An 18,140-nucleotide genomic window follows, 5' to 3' on the forward strand; every position below is an offset into this window, starting at 1 on the left:
TGGCATGCACGTGTGTCTCAATGAAAATGAAAATGAGAATTGGTCCTGGTTTATGACCCAGGCTGGATAGTATTTGTCAATCCTTCCAGCTCCTTCCTGCATCTCGTACACTGGCAGGCAGGGACTCAGAGGCCAGGTGGCTGTTCGTGCCCATGGAACTCTGAGGGTTTCCATGCCTTTTACAGCTGTGCTCAGTCCTGGGAGTTTCTAGCAGTTCAGTAGAGGGTTAAGTTAACATGCACTTAGAGGAATAGAGGAATCCTGGGTCTATACTGATCTCTACATCTTTTTTTTTTTTTTTTTTTTTTAAGATGGAGTCTTGTTCTGTCACCCAGGCTGGAGTGCAGTGGTGCAATCTCAGTTCACTGCAGCCTCCACCTCCCAGGTTCAGGTGATTGTTGTGCCTCAGCTGCTCGAATAGCTGGGATTACAGGCACGAGCCACCACGCCCAGCTAATTTTTGTATTTTAGTAGAGATGGGGTTTTGCCATGTTGGCCAGGCTGGTCTCGAACTCCTGACCTCAAGTGATCCGCCTGCCTTGGCCTCCCAAAGTGCTGAGACAGGTGTAAGTCACCGCCCTGGATGATGCCTACCTACATCTTTGGTAGAGGAAGTTTTCCCAGAGCCTTGGGAAGGATCTAGTCCTAGGACTGTCTCAGTCAGATTGTTCTCAATGGTACAGTGGTTCAGGTTTGAGCCTGGGCCTAGGAGGTGGCTGACCTGGGTCTGGATTGCCATCTGACTTATTAACTGTGTGACCTTGGGCAACCATCTTGACTTTTGAGACGGAGTCTCACTCTGTCACCCAGGCTGGAGTGCAGTGGTGCGATCTCAGCTCACTGCAACCTCTGCTTCCCAGGTTCAAGCGATTCTCCTGTCTCAGCCCCCTGAGTAGCTGGGATTATAGGCGCGCACCACTATATCCAGCTAGTGTTTTGTTTTTTTTTTTTTAAGTAGAGACGGGGTTTCACCATGTTGCCCAGGCTGGTCTCGAACTCCTGACCTCAGGTGATCCGCCTGCCTCGGCCTCCCAAAGTGCTGGGATTACAGGCGAGAGCCGTCGCGCCCAGCCCATCTTGACTTTTTTTTTTTTGAGACGGGTTCTCGCTCTGTCGCCCAGGCTGGAGTGCAGTGGCGCGATCTCGGCTCACTGCAAGCTCTGCCTCCCAGGTTCCCACCATTCTCCTGCCTCAGCCTCCCAAGTAGCTGGGACTACAGGCGCCCGCCACCACGCCTGGCTAATTTTTTTTTTTTTTTTGGTATTTTTAGTAGAGACAGGGTTTCACCGTGTTAGCCAGGCTGGTCTCGATCTCCTGACCTTGTGATCCACCCGCCTTGGACTCCGAAAGTGCTGGGATTACAGGCGTGAGCCACCGCGACCAGCCCCATCTTGACTTTTTTTAACCTCGGTTTTCTCCTCTGTCAGGTGTGGATATCGGCGGTAGTCCCTTGCGTGAAGTGCTGATAACGGTGTGGGTTCCATCGTGTGAAGTGTGGGTACGATGACAGTCCCTCGTATGAGTGTGGGTATGATGACAGTCCCTCGTATGAGTGTGGGTATGATGACAGTATCTCGTTCTGTGGTTATGAGGATTAAATGAAATCAGGCATGTAACGTGTTGGCACATCGCCTGGCACCAAATAAAGAATTCAGTAATTGTTAGCCACTGTTTCCTCTTTCAGTAACAAAACCTCTTGTCAACATATTAGAGATGATTCTCTTGGTGTCTCCAGAGTTTTCAGAAGTGCGCTTTTCTCTAGCAGTTTGAATCCAGGTGCCTGGCGGTAACTTTCTCAGTTGAGGGTCAGGTCCTCCCCGTCGTGCCCCAGCAATGCCCGACGGACAATGGGGGAGGCCTGGACTGTGAGGATGCACGAGCAGCCCCATTCTGGGGACAGAGACAAGCAGGGCCTGGCTGGGCTGCATGTTAGTGCTGGCATGGGGTTAGGTAGGGTCTGGATCTGCTTGAGGTGGCTTGAGATAGAAGGAGGGAGGGCCAGGGAGGTGAGGGCAGCAGGCCTCCTTGGAGGAAGAGAAGGCTGGCCCAGTGAAAGCCAGTTGAATGGATGAGTGAACTAACGCCCCTGCCCCTATGGCCGTGCCCCTCCTCGCCCCTTCTGGCCTGTACTGTCCCTTTGCCTGTCCATATCAGTTTCCCAGGGCATGTCTTGCATGTAGGTTGGGTTGTCTAGGCAGCACTGTGCTTCAGTGACACTTTGTGGTTGACTTGGGACCCTGACCACACTGAGAGCAGTGCGCTTCTCTGGGTTGGATGGCTGGGTTCTCAAGGACCAATGGCTTAGAATTGTGGAGGGTGGTGTGTGTGCCGGCCCTGTGTTTGTTTGCCTGCCTGCTGATGTGAAGCCTGATGTGTGCAGCCACTCTACTGTGTGCAAGGGAAGAAAGACATCCTAGTCTGTGTTGGACATGGGCCCTGTGTGGCAGAGTTCAGCCTCTTGTGGGGCCCTGTCTTACTCTGGGGGTGACGCAGGTGAAGTCTGTTGAGGACCTAGCCTAAGGCTATGTAGTCTGACAGATTTCTTCAGACCTTCTCTCTTTTTTTTTCTTTTTGAGACAGAGTCTCACTCTGTTGCCGAGTCTGGGAGTGTGCAGTGGCGCAATCTTGGCTCACTGCAACCTCCACCTCCTGGGTTCAAGCAATTCTCCTGCCCCAGCCTCCCACGTAGCTGGGATTACAGGCGCCCACCATCATGCCCAGCTAATTTTTGTATTTTTAGTAAAGATGGGGTTTCACCATGTTGGCTAGGCTGGTTTCGAACTCCTGACTTCAGGTGATCTGCCCTCCTTGGCCTCCCAAAGTGCTGGGATTACAGGCGTGAGCCACCGCACCCAGCCAGACCTTCTTATTTTTACGCAGTGATTCTAGTGAAATTTACATTGTTCCTTATAACACATCAGCATTTTCATACTGAAGCCTCTTCCCAGCAAGGAAAACGCCACTTGAGGCAGAAACAGCAAGCGTATTTCAAGGCTCTGGGATTGCTTGCTTCCCACCGCAGGAGGCAGGCGGTTTGGCCTTTGCTATCTGGCTTCTCTTGGAGCAGGGTTCCCCAGGTGCCAGCCTCCACCAGCACAGTTTTTCTCTCTGCTTGCTCCCTAGAAGCTGGCTGTTGGGCCACACGAGCAGAACTCCTTCTAGCTGGCAGGGCCCCATGTCCACCTGGCACCTCCTTTCCCCAAGCCTCAGTGTCCCTTCTGTGACATCTAAGACTTCAGGGAGGCATTGCTTCCTCCGTCTTGGCCTCAGTTTATCCTGTAAGGGTTGGGGATAGTGGTGAGGACAATTGACAGTTCTGTGAAACACTCTGAGGAGCCCTTGCTGTTCTTACATCTTCCAATCATACTTTTATTGTCTGATACTGTACATTGTCGAGGAGGTGTGGAGTATGTGTACAGCCTTGCATTCCTCTATTCTTTTTTTTTTTTTTTTTTTGAGATGGAGTCTGGCTCTGTCACCCAGGCTGGAGTGCAGTGGTGCAATCTCGGCTCACTGCAAGCTCCGCCTCCCGAGTTCACGCCACTCTCCTGCCTCAGCCTCCCAAGTAGCTGGGACTACAGGCGCCCACCACCACGCCCGGCTAAATTTTTGTATTTTTAGTGAGACAGGGTTTCACCGTTTTAGCCAGGATGGTCTCGATCTCCTGAACTCGTGAGCTGCCTGCCTCGGCCTCCCGAAGTGCTGGGATTACAGGCGTGAGCCACCACGCCTGGCCTTTTGTTTGTTTTTGAGTTAGGATTTCGTTCTGTCATCCAGGCTGGCGTGCAGTGGCACAAAAATGGCTCACTGGAGCCTTGACTTCCTGGGCTCAAGTGATCTTCCCACCTCAACCTCCCGAGTGGCTGGGATTGCAGGTGCGCACCACCACGCCCAGCTAATTTGAAAATATTTTGTAGAGACAGGGTCCCACTGTATTGCCTAGGCTGGTCTCAAACGCCTGGGCTCAAAGCAGTCCTCCTGTCTGTCTCCCAAAGTGCTGGGGTTACAGGCATGAGCCACCACACTTGGCCCATTTCTCTCTTAATTGGCGTATGCGGTGGCGGCTGAGATTTGCTGATAGATTTTGCCATTGTTATAGTTTCTTCGTTCATACTTTGCAGTATTTCAGTCATACATGATTTTTGTGATGGCTGTGGTGCGTCATCAGTTTGCAGCAGTGATGAAGCTTCTGGGACTAAGAACCAGCTTGTTGGCCTGGTTCTTGGGCAAGGCCCTGAGAGTCCTGGGCTGAATGCCCCCCTGAGCTGACCACGTGGCCTTAACCAGGGCCATTGGTGCCATGGCGTGGTTGGTGGATGGTTCCAGCCAAGTCTGAGAATTTACCGAATTGACTGTTTGATTTGGCAGCTGATGGTCAGAGAAATCCAATTCTGCCTCCTAGCAAAGGAAGCTTGGTGGATTTCTAGAATTCTTTGTTGTAGAGGGGGTTGGGGATGGCGTGGGCAGAATGAATGCGAAGTGTGGGGGCTTGAGGTCTGCCAGGCCCTCCCACTTGCCTTAAACTGGACTTGGAGGTGTCTGGAAGGTTGCGGGTGGACAGCACTGACCTTGCTGCTTGGCCAGTTGTTCCCCAGCCACTCTAGATTTGGATCTAGGTGGACCCTATGGTATCCTAGAAACTACCTTTATCTTCTTTTCTTTTAAGAAACAGTGTCTTGCTCTGTCCTCCTGGCTGGAGTGTAGTTGCATGATCATGGGTCACCGTAACATTAAACTCCAGGGCTCAAGTGATCCTTCCACCTCAGCCTCCCGAGTAACTTGGGACTACAGGTATGCACCACCACACCCAGCTAGTTTTTAAATTTTTTATAGAAACAGGGTCTCACTATTTTGCTAGGGCTGGTCTTAAACTCTTGGGCTCAAGTGATTCTTCCACCTCAGCCTCCCAAAGGGCTGGGATTACAGGCATGAGCCACTGCACGTGGCTTTGTAAATTTTTGTTGTTGTTTTTGATACAGGGTCTTGCTCTGTCGTCCAGGCTGGAGTGCAGTGGCGTGATCTTGGCTCACTGCACCCTCCACCTCCCAGGCTCAAGTGATTCTCCTGCCTCAGCGTCCTGAGTAGCTGTGACCATAGGCATGAGCCAGCATGCCCAGCTAATTTTTGTATTTTTTGTAGAGATGGAGTTTTGCTATTTTGCCCAGGCTGGTCTTGAACTCCTGAGATCAAGAGGTCCGACCCCCTCAGCCTCCCAAAGTGCTGGGATTACAGGTGTGAGACACTGTGCGTGGCCTCCACTGAGTTTTTAAATTTTTTGTAGAGATGGGGGTCTCTGTGTTGCTCAGGCTGGTCTTGAACTCCTGGCCTCAAGTGATCCTCCTGCCTCGGCCTCCCAAAATGCTGGGATTACAGGCATGAGCCATCATGTCTGGCCTGGCGCTTTACTTTTGACCCTGTGACACACCTGTGGTTGGGGTCTGGGGCCACAGGCAGCGACTCTGCTGTGCATTGGTGAAGGAAGCATCCTCACCTTTTCAGGAGGTTGCCCATATGACAGGTTAGGTGTTGTTCCTGCTTGAAAAACAAACTTGAGCTGGATGTGGTGGCTTGTGCCTGTAATCCCAGCACTTTGGGAGGCTGAGGCAGGAGGATTACTTGAAGCTAGGAGTTTGAGACCATCCTGGGCAACATAGTGAGATCCCATTTCTACAAAAAATAAAAAAGGTGTGGTGCAGTCATTGACACCTATAATCCCAGCCCTTTTGGAGGCCAAAGTGGGAGGATTGCTTGAGGCCAGGAGTTCGAGACTAGCCTGTGCAACAATTTAAAAAAAAAAAAAAACACCCAAACTTGAGAAAACTTGCCATAAGAATAGAATAACTGGAGGTTTTATTTCTTGGCATGAAGTGAACAAAACCCAGCCACTGACCATAAAGGTAATACAATTGGTTGAAATATTGCAGTGTGGGGAGGCTACTTGGGTGGCAATTTGTTGGGGACAAGGCTGGCTGTCATCAGAACCTTCTGTGTGCATTCTCCTATGATGGAGGCAGTGTCTTCTGCCAGATGGAGCCTTTTGGGATCCTCCCAAATTTTTCTATTTTGACTGGTCCTGGCCATTCGGCTGTTCCCTCCCCTCCCCTTTATTAGAGTCATCCCAAGAGGACTCTGTGCTTTGTGGTCACAGGTCACACAGGTGCATGTGCAAAGGAGATGGCCTGTTTAGAGGTGAATGAGGTGGGAGCCCCAGATAGTCTTTTACCCCCTTTCCCCTTACTCTATTCAGGAGCACTTGACCAAGCCATAATTAGCATGCTTTGCACATTTCGAATCTGAAATGATTGGCAAAGAAATGCCCGCTGTCTTGTTCCAGTTGGGTACCTCAGGCTGGGTCACTGGGCATTTTGTTTTTCACCCAGCATCTGTGGACTCAGCCGCACACTGGCCTGGCAGACAGCTCCCCAGTGCAGCAACTCCCATGGGCCCAAGGGATTATAGGCAGGCTTGGAGCTCAGAACTTGACAGGGGACATAGTGGTTTTCTTTTTCTTTTTCTTTTCTTTTTTTTTTTTTTTTTTTTTTTTTTGAGACAAGGTCTGGCTCTGTTGCCAGACTGGACTGCAGTGGCTCAGTGTCTGCTCACTGCATCCTCCACCTCCTGGGCTTAAGGCATCTTCCCATCTCAGCCTCTAGTGTAGCTGGGACTACAGGTGCTCCGCCACGCCCGGCTAATTTTTGTATTTTTTGTAGGGAGGGGGTTTTGTTATGTTGCCCAGGCTGGTCTCGAACTTGTAAGCTCAAGCAATCCATCCACCTCGGCCTCCCAAAGTGCTGGGATTACGGGCATGAGCCACTGCACCTGGCCCCTGCAGACATAGTGGTTTTCTTTTTAATGACGTTAATTAGTAGGGGCACTATGGGTGGGTTGTCTGGAGTCTCCCTTGTCTAGAGTTAGATGTGATGGGAGCTCAGGGCTCATACCCAGCCGTGTGTTCATATAAGTCTCCCTGTGTCTAGCCTGGGTGCTCCAGGGAGTGGATTTGGGATGTCTCTGGCTTCTATTCCACAAACTTAGAGGAAAAGTTTGTACCCAAGATGAGCTAGTCATCTCCATTCACACAACAAGCATTCCTTGGCTTATGGCTGTGAGACAAGGCTAGAGTCCCCGGGAGGTACAGTTCTTCTGCAGCTAAGAGCTGGGATCAGGCCGGCAGACTTGTCCATCTATGGCATAATGTGTGGATGCTGCTGTTATCTCACCATTCCATGTGTTTCCAGTGCTTTTTAATTTAATTTTTATTTTTTTGAGATAGAATCTTGCTCTGTTGCCCAGGCTGGAATACAGAGATGCGATCCTGGCTCACTGCAACCTCTGCCTCCTGGGTTCCAGTGATTCTTGTGCCTCAGCCTCCCGAGTAGCTGAGACTACAGGCACGCACCACTACCCCTGGCAAATTTTTTTTGTATTTTTAATGGAGATGGGGTTTCACCATGTTGCACAGGCAGGTCTCGAACTTCTGGCCGCAAGCGATCCACCCGCCTCAGCCTCCCAAAGTGCTGGGATTAGAGGCGTGAGCCACTGTGCCCGGCCTCCAGGGCTTTCTTTATGCAGCTTATTTGAGAAGCAGAGGGAAGGACTAGTTGGTAGTGAAGGACGTCAGTGGCATGGCTGAGCTGGGGAGCAGAGTTTCAGAAACATGCTTTGTTTGGCGCCGTGGGTATACCAGGCTCATGGGCTTTTTTTCTGTTCATGCTTTGGCATGTGATGTGTGTGGCTCTGCCTTGAGGACATTATGCTGAGTAAGAGAAGTCAGGCTCAAAGAGACACACTTATGATTGCACCTATATGAGGTTCCTAGACTCTCAAATGCTTAAAGACAGAAGGAGGAAGGGGTGTTGCCAGGGGTTGGGGGCAGAGAGATGAGAGTGAGTATTTAATGGGGATAGAGTTTCAGCTGGGGAAGATGGAAAAGTTCTGGAGATGGATGGTTGATGGTTGCACAACGGTGTGACTGTACCTAATGCCACTGAACTGTGAACTCAAAATGGTTAAGATGTAAATTTTGTGTACGTTTTACCACAATAAAAAAAATTGAACCTTTCTGAATTCAGAAATATTCTATACCTTTATGACAACATGTATTCTGTCTTCTCAGAATTAGCTTGGGGACAAAGGGACAAAGACACACACACTCATTTCCTAGCTTGTGCTAAGTACTGGGGAGGGGGTTAAAAAAAATGCACGTGGTTCTAGAAGGCTCTTAATGACATCATCTTGGGATCACAGTGTTGGAGTGCGGATATTCTATGGGTTTTCTTCAGTCCCTGGACAGGTGGGGTCATCCTAGGACCCCTGAAATCTTTAGGGGATTTAGGGAGAAACAGTGTCCAGGAACATCTGAGGTCTCTGTTCCCGTGCATTGCTTGGGGATTGAAGGTATTTCTTTCTTTCTTTATTTTTTTTCTTTTTGAGATGGAGTCTTATTCTGTCGCCAGGCTGGAGTGCAGTGGTGTGATCTTGGCTCACTGCAGCCTCCGCCTCCTGGGTTCAAGCGATTCTCCTGCCTCAGCCTGCTGAGTAGCTGTGACTACAGGTGTGCGTCACCACACCCAGCTAATTTTTGTATTTTTAATAGAGACATTTTTTAGTATTTTTAGTATTTTTAGGGTTTCAGCGTGTTGGCCAGGATGGACTCGATCTCCTGACCTCATGATCCACCTGCCTCAGCCTCTCAAAGTGCTGAGACTACAGGTGTGAGCCACCGTGTCCAGCCTCGAAGGTGTTTCTTATTTTCCTATATCTGTTTGTCAGTGAGTTTCCTTTAATACAGCAATGTGTTGGTATTTTTATTTTTATTTTGATTTCGAGACGAGTTCCTAGATCCTCAGTATTAGCAGAGAAGTCATTTCCTCTTTTGTTCTTATGACATTTTCTTCTGGTGTCCTTTAATACTGCAACACATCAGGCATCTGAAATACTAAACACTTAAATGTTTCAGACACTTCCTAAGGCCTCAGTGGCATCTGCACGTAGACATTTGGTTTCTGGGCACTTAAGATCTGGGGTCGATAGGCAGTTTAGGACTGCTGCATGCACTGCCCAGGCAGCTGCTGGGAGCCTGGGTGGAAACAATAAGAGGAGCATCCAGATAGAGGTGGCAGTATTTTGAGGAACAACATTAATCATAGTAATAAAAGAAAGAAGTAGTTGCTTCTGTTTGAGAAGCTGCCTGGTGTCAGGGCCTGTCGCTGGGTTCTCAGGATGGTCTGGAGGCTTGAGGTAGGTTCCATGCAGGCAGGCAGGCAGGCTCCCCGGGAGGGCATTGGGCCCACTGTTTAACTGCCAGGAGAGCCAGGCTGGGCAGAATGTGCTAGGAGGAAGCTCGTGAGCGTTTGGGATGGTTTGGAGGGAGGCCTGGAGTGCCAGGGAGGGAGAGGGGTGTGGTGCTGGAGTCTGAGCTTTCCAGAGGGCAGGGCTCTGGACCCGCATGAGAGCTGTGAGTGGGGTTTTAGGGTAGGACACAGCCTCTGCCATAAGAAAGGATATGGGGATTGCAGAGTGTGGGCGCCACTGACACTGGGACAACTCAATTCTCAGTGGTGGCCAGAGGGAAGCCCTTCAGACACAGGGTCCCCACAGCTCCCCAAATAGCATGCCAGGGGTGGGGCAGGAGGGGGACATTGGCCGCGCCCCGAAGCCCTGGACTCACCCCAGGGGCTGTGCCGTGCCCATGGCTGTAGTCTTGCCTATCTCCATGTGGCTTCTTCCTGGCACTGATTAACTATTTTAATTAAAGACAGCATTTGTATGTTTTTTTTTTTTTTTGCCTCCAGCCGGTGGTAGAAACCTCTTGGTTGGGTCCTGACAACTCGTGGAGGTCCCCATTTTGTAGTCTCCTTCTCCATGCCCATGTGGGTGTTAGATGAGGTGATGTGCAAGCGCCTTGTGTCCATGGAGCATGGAGCCTTTGGGAAGTGGGATGCTCGATTTCAAGTAGCAAGTTTCAGCAAAAAGTTCCAGCATTGTGGTCCATGGTGAGGGGCTGGCGGGGAGAGCTTGCCTGAGTAACAGGTGCTTGAACCCAAAGGATGGGTGGGAGCTAGGAGGGGCTCTCCTGGCTGTGGGAACGGTGCATGCAAAGGCCTGGCACGGGGAGTAGGCAGGCGTGCTGGGTCTGAGGCGTTGAAAGGAGGCCAGGTGGTTGGAGCGGGAACTTGGAACACGTATGCTCCTTCACGTGCACGTAGCGCACTTGTGGCTGAAGTGGGCTAGGCCTTGAAGGCCGTGGTGAGGTGCTCTGATGCTGGGGGGACCTGGGAAATTAAGAAGGGCCGTGCTGGTTTATTATGGGGAGTAGAAGATGGTGGAAGTGGAACACAGCCAGTACATGCCTTAGGCTGCCGGCCTGCCCCTGCCTGTCTCCTCCCTCAAGGAGGCTGTGGTTCCCATGGCTGAGGGAGGAGACAGGCAGGGGCAGACCAGGGGCCTACAACATGTACTGGCTGTCACCCTAATGGGAATCTCAGTTTGAGAGCAGAGGTGGGAACTCTGGCCTCCAGTGCCAGCTCTGGTTGCCAAGGATGGGCTTGTGTGGCCAACCTCACGATTGGGTCTTGGTCCTCCTGGGGCTGATTCTCCACATCTCTAGTCTGCCAAGTCATACTCTTCCCCACGGAGGGTTGATTGGGCTCTGTGCCTTGGGGAGAGCGGGGACTGCTGAGGGACCGACCTGAACACCTCCTCAATGTGCCTCTCCCCTGACTTCTTGGCGGCAGCTTGCTGCTGTGGCTAGGGCTACCTCTGTCTTTTTACTGAGTAGCTCATTGGGCAGTTTCCTCCTGATCCCCCTTCAGATCTCAGTATTGGGATTTGGGCCTTATGGTCTCTGTTGTTAAAGGTGGAAACAGTCATAGACAGTGTGTTCTTGAGTACTGACATGGCTGTTTCCCAGAAATACTTTATTTACTAAGACAGGTGGCAGGCAGTAGTGTGCTGACCCCAGACTGGAAAACTGGATCTGTGGCCCCTGCTAATTCTTCTCCAGCCAGCCAGCCAGCACACGGTAGAACAGCCTGACTTCTGGGCTTCCTCAGGATGATCTGCTGTTGACTTGCTTCAGTTTTTTCTTTCCTGATTGAGCTGGGGACTTCCCCACATTGAAAGTTTGATGGGACCATTAGCAAAGAGGGTCAGGGTGACCCTGTGAAGGGGGCATTCAGTTTGTGCAGGACCTAGGAGAGGGGCGGGAGAAGGTGAACGGTGTTGTTGGGTTTCACCTTGGATGTTGTTGGCCATGTCATGTTCCGAGGATTGGACTGGAGCCAAGCTGTGTTTGGATGCAGAACTAGTTGAAAAATTCTAGAGACAGCACAAGTTTTTGGTGACTACAAATGGTGATAGGTCAGTGGGTCTGGGCCCAGGGAAAGGACAACGGGGCTTCCTAGGGGCACCTGGTAGAGCCCATGCTTCCGGATCAAGTGCTGACAGCTGCAGAGACACCATCACTGTATCAGCCATGGGTGCTGCAACCCCAGCAACCCCATGGAACTGGAGTTCCCCAGGTAGTGGCCAGTGTCAGGCCATGTGTCCTTTCCTCAAATTAAAAGGGCCTCGCTAGTCTGAGCTTGAGAGGATAAAATGGCAAGAAAGGACTTCTGTTGCCCAAAGTGCAGTGACTTGATTTCATGTAAATTGCCATAGCTACCTTCTCACCAAGGCTGATCTTCCCTCAGTTTGAGAAGTCCTTGTGTTTGGGTGGGTTGTATGGTAGGGGTGTGTGTGTGTGTGTGTGTGTGTGTGTGTGTGTGTGTGTGTGTGTGTGTGTTTGGGTGGGTTGTATGGTAGGGGTGTGTGTGTGTGTGTGTGTGTGTGTGTGTGTGTGTGTGTGTGTGTGTGTGTGTGTGTAGTACCCAGGTGCAAGGTCAAAGCCAAACCATAATGATTTATCAGGGGAGTGGAAGAGTCTCTTATGAGCTGGTAATTGTGCACTTAAGGGTTACTTGATACTGCTTTAAATGTATGGGTTGGAGATAAAAACAGTAAAAGCTCTCTGAACTCAGCCAGTGTGGGGTGAATGGCAAAACAGTCCAAATGATAGATTAGTGGAAAGCGATTACAGTGTATTTTCAAGAAATGCCGCTAGTTGTGATCATGCTGAGTGGTCTTCTGCTTGGTCTCCTCCTCTGTGGTTCTTGCACTGATTGTATTGCAGGGCTGCTGCAGTGGGCTCCTCAGATCGGCCCCTTCTCCTTCAGGGTTAAACTATACCTGCTCGTCCATTCAATAAATATTTATTAAGCGGCTGGGCGCGGTGGCTCACACCTGTAATCCTAGCACTTTGGGAGGCTGAGGCAGGTGGAGCACAAGGTAAGGAGTTCAAGACCAGTGTGGCCAGTATGGTGAAACCCCGTCTCTACTAAAAATATAAAAATTAGCTGGGTGTGGTGGTGCGTGCCTGTAGTCCCAGCTGCTTGGGAGGCTGAGGCAGGAGAATTGTTTGAACCCAGGAGGCAGAGGTTGCAGTGAGCCGAGATTGCACCACTGCACTCCAGCCTGAGCAATAGAGCAAGACTTGGTCTCAAAAAAAAAAAAAATTTATTAAGCACCGCTTATGTGTCAGACACTGTTGTAGGTGCTTGAACTAAAATCGGGCATCAGGTAGATACCCCTGCCCTTGTGGTGTGTACGTTATTGCTGGGTGAGAAAGTTCATCGGCAACACGGTAGCTGTGTTGTGTGGAGTGTGGGAGGGGCGGTGCTGTGGAAGAAGAGGAGCAGGGTCAGGGGATGGTGGGCGTCTGTGAGGAGATGTTTGAGCAAAGGCAGGGGTGGTGGGGGATCACACGGAGGGGTTAATTTTTTATTTTTATTTATTTTGAGATGGAGTTTCACTCTTGTTGCTGAGGCTGGAGCGCAATGGTGCGATCTCAGCTCACCACAACCTCCATCTCCCGGGTTCAAGTGATTCTTGTGCCTCAGCCTCCCAAGCAGCTGGGATTACAAGCATGCGCCAACGCTTGGCTAATTTTGTATTTTTAATAGGGACGGGGTTTCTCCATGGTGTCCAGGCTGGTCTTGAACTCCTGTTCTCAGGTGATCCACCTGCCTCCATTTCCCAAAGTGCTGGGATTACAGACGTGAGCCACTGTGCTTGACAGTTGTTTTTGTTTTGTTTTGTTTTTGTTTTTGTTTTTTGAGACAGAGTTTTGCTCTTGTTGCCCAGGCTGGAGTGCAGTGGTGCAATTTCAGCTCACTGCAACCTCTGCCTCCCATGTTCAAGCGATTCTCCTGCCTCACCCTCCCAAGTGGCTGGGATTACAGGCATGTGCCATCATGCCTGGCTAATTTTGTATTTTTAGTAGAGACGGGATTTTGCCATGTTGGCCAGGGTGGTTTCGAACCCCTGACCTCAAGTGATCCACCCCACCTCAGCCTCCCAAAGTGCTGGGATTACAGGCATGAGCTACCGTGCTCGGCCGACAGTCGTTTTTTTAAAGGTCGTTTTCAATTTGGGGTGCAGATTGAATAGTTAATTGATAGATGAAATGACAGAACTAGGATTTTGTTTAAAACATAAAAAGACCTCAAAGTGGGGAGGGTCCTAGTGTGTTGGAGGCACGGCCAGGAGGCCAGTATGGCTGGAACAGAGTGAGCAGGCTGAAGTGGGGATGGGATGCTTGGGTCTGCAGGCAGTGTGTGGGCCTCTGGGGTTAGGAGAGGTGGGCTTCACTCTGAGTGAACTTTGAGTCCAGGAGTGAAAGCAGAGAATATAGTTTGGAGACCTCCATCCCAGTAGAGGACAGTGTGGCCAGTGGAGGTGTGAGGAGTGGTTGGGCTCCAGATATATTTAATGGCAGAACCAACAGGCTTTCCTGATGGACTGGATGGTGGGTGGAGTCTGCCCAAGGGGACAACTCCAAATTTTAATTGCTGGGAGAATGGATTTGCCACAAGCTGGCTTTGAAAGCAGTGGTAGAGTGTGAAAGAAGTTACCTTAAGAGTTCTTGCCAGTTGCACTGTAGGTATGATGTACTGTTTGTTGTGATTTGACCTTCGTCCACCACCCCCCTCCCCAGGAAGATGTGATCTTGTGCATCTTGTGTTCACGTAGAGTAGGGTAGTTGGATCTTTGTCAAGTATGAGTGATCCACATGCGTGCATCTATTCTGTCAGTCAGTCTGCTTGTCTTTGTGTCCATATCATACTGTCTTGATGTAGCTTTATGTTAAGTCTCCAAATCAGTTGGGGTAAGTCCTCCAAATTTGTGCCTGTTTTTCCGTGTTGTTTTCATTATTCTAGGTCCGTTGCACTTCCGTGTGGATTTTGGAATCAGTTTGTCATTTCTTCAAACCATCTGCTGGGAATTTTTGATTGAGGTTGCATTGAATCTGTAGATCAATTTGGGAGAGAATTGATACCTTCTGACCCATGAACAAGACACTTGTCTTCATATACTTCGGTTTTCTTTTCTTTTTCTTTTTTTTGTTTTGAGATAAAAGTGTTTTATACAAGTGAGGCTATCGTGATTGATTCAATGCAAACAGCAACTTTAGAAACATCTTTTAAACATGTTCAGAGAGTGTATAACATACAACAGAAATTGATGAAAAGTGTAACACTAAAATAAAATTATTCTCATTTATTACTGCAACTAGTACGTCCCCATGCCCCCCCTTTTTTTGAGAGAGGGTCTTGCTCTGTTGCCCAGGCAGGAATGCAGTGGCACAGTCACGGCTCACTGCAGCCTCCTGGGCTCAGGTGATCCTCCCACCTCAACCTCAGAAGTAGCTGGGATCTCAGGTGCACGCCACCACACCCAGCTAATTTTCTTTTTTTATTTTTATTTTTATTTTATTATTATTACATGTTAAGTTTTAGGATACATGTGCACAATGTGCAGGTTAGTTACATATGTATACATGTGCCATGCTGGTGTGCTGCACCCATTAACTTGTCACACCCAGCTAATTTTCAAAATTTTTTTTGTAGAGATGGAGTTTTGCCATATTGGCCAGGCTGGTCTCGAACTCCTGAGCTCAATTGATCTGCTTGCCTTGGCCTCCCAAAGTGCTGGAATTACAGGCGTGAGCCACTGTGCCCGGCCTTCTTTCATTTTTCTTGTTGTTTCATTGTAGTTTCTTTATCCTTAAGTATTTCACCTTTTTTGTGCTAATGTAGATGACTTTTTTCAGGTTTTGAGTTCTGATTGGTTGGTGCCTGTGTGTAGAAACACAGCTGATTTTTTATATATAGACCTTGATCCTGCAGCAGAACAGCACAGGACACCTGCTTCTGAGGCTTCCCACCCTTGGGGCAGAGAGGCCTTGGATTGGCAGATACAAAATAATTAGGACTAATGCTGCCCATTGGGTTTCTCAGCTTGAATGGGGCTAAAAAGAGCGGCAGAAAGGGTTCTTCCTGAGGAGCTAGCCCTGTGCCTCATTTAGGAGGTGCCTAAAGGTCTTTCCATAGAGTTCACTGGTGTTGTCCCCATCCTTATTTTTGCAAGTTCTGCTGTGGGAGTCTTTCTCGCCATCTATCAGCTGTGAATTGCTGTGAACCTAGTTTAAAAATAAAGGTTTCATATCAGAGCAAGCTCCTGGTAGTCATGTGGGTGCAAAGAATGACAACAGAGGTGATGTTGACACTATTTGGCAAGCTACAACTGACAGAACTGCTTGGGAATCTGGGATTTGGCTGGTTCCTAAGGTTCAGCGTCTGGCCCATAGCCCTGGACGTCTGACGATACAAACCGGAAGTGGAAGTCCGAGGCATTTTCTCTATGACCTTGGAAGAGAAGTTCCTGAACATTGTTGAGCATTAGTTTTCCTGTCTGTAAGACAGGCAGCCTCTTTCTCTCTGGACAGCATCCCATGGGGATGACCATGACCTCTGGTTTTGGAGGTGAAGCCCTCTCAGTCTGGAGGGTGAAGTCCGCCCATTCCCAGGCACATCATGCCTTCATCTTGAGGGTAAACCTAGCACTGCCTTCACCAGGAATGATGGCTGGTTTCCCTGGGGTCCATGACAGAGAACATGATGGTGAGGAGGTTACATTGGGAGAATGAGCCCTGGGTGCTGCCTGTGTGCTCTGTGACCCTGGGCAAGTTCCTGAAGATCAGACACATCAGATCCTATATCTGTAAAATGGGCATGATCCAGGAACCTGCCTCTACGGTTGCCTTGGGGATTCAGAGATGCTGTGTGAGCACAGTACCTGGAACATACTCCTAAGTACCTATTAAATGCTAGGTTTCTGGGTTGTTTTTTGAAACAGGGTCTCACTCTGTCGCCCAGGTTGGAGTGCAGTGGTGTGGGATCTTGGCTCACTGCAGCCTTAACTTCCAGGCTTAGGTGATTCTCCCACCTCAGCCTCCCAAGTAGATGGGACCACAGGCACACGCCACCACACCTGGCTAATTTTTGTATTTTTTGTAGAGACAGAGTTTCACCATGTTGGCCAGGCTTGTCTCAAACTGCTAGGCTCAAGCAGTCCTCCTGCCTTGGCCTCCCAAAGTGTTGGGACTACAGGCGTGAGCCACCGTGCCTGGCCTATTTCTGTTTTTAATGTCGTTACTATTATAATAAAAACCCTGGGCTGGGCACGGTGGCTCATGCCTGTAATCCGAGCACTTTGGGAGGTCGAGGTGGGTGTATCGCCTGAGGTCAAGAGTTTGAGACCAGCCTGGCCAACATGGCAAAACCCCGTCTCTACTAAAAATACAAAAATTAGCCGGGCATAGTGGTGGGCGCCTGTAGTCCCAGCTACTCGAGAGGCTGAGGCAGGAGAATCGTGTGAACCCAGGGGGCAGAGGTTGCAGTGAGCCGAGATCGTGCCACTTCACTCCAGTCTGGGCATAAGATAAAAATAATTGTATTTCATCGTGTGGCTGCTTTTTATGTCACCATCTGTATTGAAGACAGTGTCTGGGATGTTGGCATTCATTGGTTGGCACTGTATTGTTTCATACCTCAGAGATCAGTAGAAATTTGTTTCCTCTGAGTGTCCCCATTGTGGAAGGTAGCCGAGGCAAAACTCAGGAAATCTGAAATTTTGCTATGTAATTCCAGGGGTTAGAGACATTTTAGAAATGCTAGTATGTTCCAGAGACCTTGCTTGGAAACACAGTGTTTCTTTCTCTGTCCTTTGCTTTAGGTTGGTCAGCACATTGTCTCAAGTAGCCTTTTGACGTCACTGTGGCCATGGCCAACTGGTAGGACCAGCACCCCATACCCCGAAGCCAGGTGAGTGCTTGCGGTGGAGGGAAGGTTCCACGCATCCAGCAGGCTTCGGTCAGCTTCTTGGACACTTTAAAGTGAGTGCTGCTTCAGCTACCTCCTAGAGAAGATGGAGGGAGGCAGGCCCCCTGGGATTGCACACTGTGTGGTCTGTATGGGGCTGCCTGGCCCGTCCCTTCAGGTTCAGGGAAAAAGAAACCATTCTAATTGGTCATTCATTTGAAAACCCTAGGTCTAAATAAGATGAGCCTGTCCTCTCTGAGGGGCAGGGGCAGAGGATAATCCTGGCCAGTGGCCTTTGCCGTCTGGCCATTCCCATGATTTCCCAGCACTGATAGATGCCGTTAGACTTTTTCCTTATTCACCACAAAGCCCAAGGCCCCGCACTGGTTCTTGGAGCTGGTTGCCCTTACCTTGCCTTGTGCCTCATGGCAAAGCTGAGCTGCCCCCGCTGCGTGGAGCTCTTAGGCGGAGACTGTCAAGAGCTGTCCAAACCTACCAGGGCATTGCTGGGTACCTTGGATTTTTCTCTGTTACCATCAAGCCTGGTCAGCGATGTTTTGGCCCAAGCCTACCTACCTGGAGAAGAACGCAGAACTGAAAGGTGTCTTAGAACTTGGAGGCAGCCCCTGGGTCAGCTGCTCCGTTTTATAGACGGGGACACACATGGGCCAGAGTTGGCAGGTGACTTGCCTAGGGGTTCATGCCCCATCGAACAGGATCTTGCTGGCCACGCAGTGTGAGATGTGGCTGCTCTGCTGACCATGGCACAGAACAAGTGTTGTGGTCAGTTTTGTGAGGTTTCAGCTCTTCATGTGGCAAGAAAATATGGGCGTAGTCAGGTAATTCTGTTGTCAGGAAAACATTTCCAGAATGTTCTCCAAACAAAATGAGACTTTCGTGGTACTTACATTTTTATTTTGTATGTTTTGAGACAGGGTC

The 18,140-nt window shown here is 49.8% G+C and overlaps 1 protein-coding gene across 13 annotated transcripts in view; it reads left to right on the plus strand.

The window, feature by feature from the left end:
* Positions 1-18,140, plus strand: part of GATAD2A (GATA zinc finger domain containing 2A) — a 121,537-nt gene that overhangs the window by 33,648 nt on the left and 69,749 nt on the right. For 6 of the 13 annotated variants that reach the window (XM_054465067.2, XM_063658803.1, XM_063658805.1 and 3 more), the window contains exon 2: positions 17,116-17,204. The exons of 6 other annotated variants lie outside the window; for them this stretch is intronic. The gene's annotated coding sequence lies outside the window, so the exon portion shown is untranslated. Of the gene's footprint in view, positions 1-17,115; positions 17,276-18,140 lie in introns of all 13 variants that reach the window. One more of the 13 variants, XM_063658804.1, reaches the window with a different exon arrangement.

Source organism: Pongo pygmaeus, chromosome 20 (genome assembly GCF_028885625.2).
Source record: "Pongo pygmaeus isolate AG05252 chromosome 20, NHGRI_mPonPyg2-v2.0_pri, whole genome shotgun sequence".
Lineage (NCBI taxonomy): Eukaryota > Metazoa > Chordata > Mammalia > Primates > Hominidae > Pongo > Pongo pygmaeus.